The following is a 2,605-nucleotide window of genomic DNA, read 5'->3' as shown; positions in this document are numbered from 1 at the left end:
CGCGCACGCGCAAAAGGCCTTTTTTTCGTTCTCTTGGGAGTTCTTCCGCCGCCGAAGACCGTTAACGGTCACCCAATTCCGTTGGAGACGCAAGCGGGTTGCCTCTCATGCCGTTGTTTGACCCGGACGACAAAGAAGAGACCAGCAGGGACCGTGTCAGTCATTTGCTGTTCATTTAATCAAATTGTAGGGGAGGGGGGAGGAATATAACCTTGGACCTAAAAGCAGGTCCTATTTTCAATTTGCTTAGAATTTCCCCTAGGACCCGCAGCTCATACTCAAGGTGGTCGTTAACCAGCTCTCTTTTTCGCCTCAAGTCTCATCCAACCTTCAACCCTTTATTGATTACTACAGTGTATATGACTTTCAGCAGAGAATTAATGCGAGATTGAATATAATGGAGTTTATTTTTTCCATCAATTCGATGCACCACAGAAATATGGCAAGCAAAAATATAAAAATTGGTAAAGGTGCTAACCAAGCTGTGCTGGCAAATCTGGAAAAGGACACAGATTTGGTAAACAGATCAGAAGAGGTCAATCTACATTGCAATACCAAAGAAAAGGAGACTTTAACAGTAAAGGGGATTTAACAGTGTACAAACTATCATTCAATATCCTTCATTTCTAGTAAAGATCATTCAATGCAGATTAAAGCCTTGGATGACAAAAAGACATGCCAGATGTTTAAGCTGGCTTTAGAAAAAAGTATGATGAATGTGAGACATCTTTGCTAGTGCACAGTAGATAATTGAGAAAGCTAAACTAAACAAGTCAATATATATTTAATTGATATTGAAAGGCCTTCAGCTGTATTAGTCATGTTAAGTTTTAAAAATTGGTAATTCTAGAATTTTTTTTAAATAAATCTATTCAGATCAGAAAACCACAATATGGACAGAATATGGCAAATCGACTGCCTCCAGATTGGCCAAGACATGACTGTACATTCTTCCCTTATTTATTCAGTTTATATGCTGAATAGACATTAAAAGGAAGTTGGACAGATGAGCCTTGTTGTAAAACTGGAGGAATAAACATCTCTGACCTGCACTATGAGGATGATACTATTTTGATAGATGACAATTAAAGAATCTACAAGCTCTAATAATGAAATTCAAAGAGTGCAAATGAGAATTATTGATTTCTCTTCTAAGCAAGGTGTTGCAAGAACAAGAGAGAATAGTTTGGGAAGAAGCAAAAGCCAACCAGTATCTGGAGGATGAGTGTCAGGGTTCCAAGTAACACCCCCAACAAAAGAAGACTCCGAGGCTAGAAGTTCCTCAAAGTTCCATTTTATTAGAGATGTCATATTGGCACATCTGAGAAAACCCGAATCCGAAAGTTTCCGGGTTTTCCCCATCCTTCCCCTGCACCCACATGTCCATCACATAGTCCAATCAATCCACCATTCCAACTGGAGATGCCTCCCAGTCACGCCACTCAAGGTGCAAGCTGAACATCTTTGACTCCCAGAGAAAATGTTGTTATGGCTAGATATCTCTACAACTCCATGCAATCGTCCCTTCCAATTTCCCACAGCACCAAGTGTGGCACTCCTGAAGATCCAAAGAAAATGATGGCCTCCAGAGCTAACAGTGAGTGCTACACACCATGGTAAAATGCCATGTTTTTGGAAAATATCTAACCACTAGTGACATAGTAGTTAGAATGCAGTATTGCAGGCAAACTTTGCCCATAGCCAGGAGTTCAATCCTGACCAGTTCAAGTTTGACTCTGCCTTCTATCCTTCTGAGGTCGGTAAAATGAGGAGCCAGATTGTTGGGGGCAATATGCTGATTCTAAACTGCCCAGAGAATGCTGTAAAACACTATGGGGCCGTATATGTCTAAGTGGTATTGCTATTGCTAAAAATCAGACCAAGAAAAATCATTTCAGAATTTTTCCCATCATTAACATGTAAGCTGTAAATTCAATTAAAAAACAAACTGAAATATTTTAGGGTGAATAACAATAAAAATGTACAATAACATGGCTGCTTAAGTGTGCACACCCTTAAACTAATGCTTTGTTGTTTTTTCCTTCTTTTTTCCTTCTCTCTCATTTATATCACTCCCAATTTAACAGGTAATTGGTCTTTTCCACAATGTCATTCAGGATGCTATTCCTTCACCCTAAAAGGCCTTGTTTTTCATTGGCTTTTTTCTTCTCTTCTGCTTCTTTCTTTACTTTGTAACCACTGTTTTTGCTCCTTCTGTACCAGACGTTTGTGCAAGATTTTTGGCCATTCATAAAGAAATAAATAGTTACTAGTAGAAAGCAGGAAAAGGGGGCAATTGTGTTAGAAAAATTAAAAATAGTAAAGCTGCAAATTCTACTACTCTCCCCAACATTTTTCTTTACCTCCTGTTTGCCCCCTGCCTCTCCTGTTGCAAATTCTTTTCCCATTTCCTTTGATCCACCTTACTTGCATATATAAACTAGATCAGCCCCAGGATCATTTATAACTCAAACATGGCTATGTTTCTGCTACCAATATAACCTTTTAATCATGTCATCTATCATCATTGAGATGATATTTCATCTCAATCAAGTATGGAAGCTTCTCAATATTCCATCCTATTAACAATGGAATGCTTAGTAGA

The sequence above is a fragment of the Ahaetulla prasina genome, chromosome 6 (assembly GCF_028640845.1).
Source record: "Ahaetulla prasina isolate Xishuangbanna chromosome 6, ASM2864084v1, whole genome shotgun sequence".
In the NCBI taxonomy this organism is placed as follows: domain Eukaryota; kingdom Metazoa; phylum Chordata; class Lepidosauria; order Squamata; family Colubridae; genus Ahaetulla; species Ahaetulla prasina.
Note: the sequence above shows the minus strand (reverse complement) of the source record.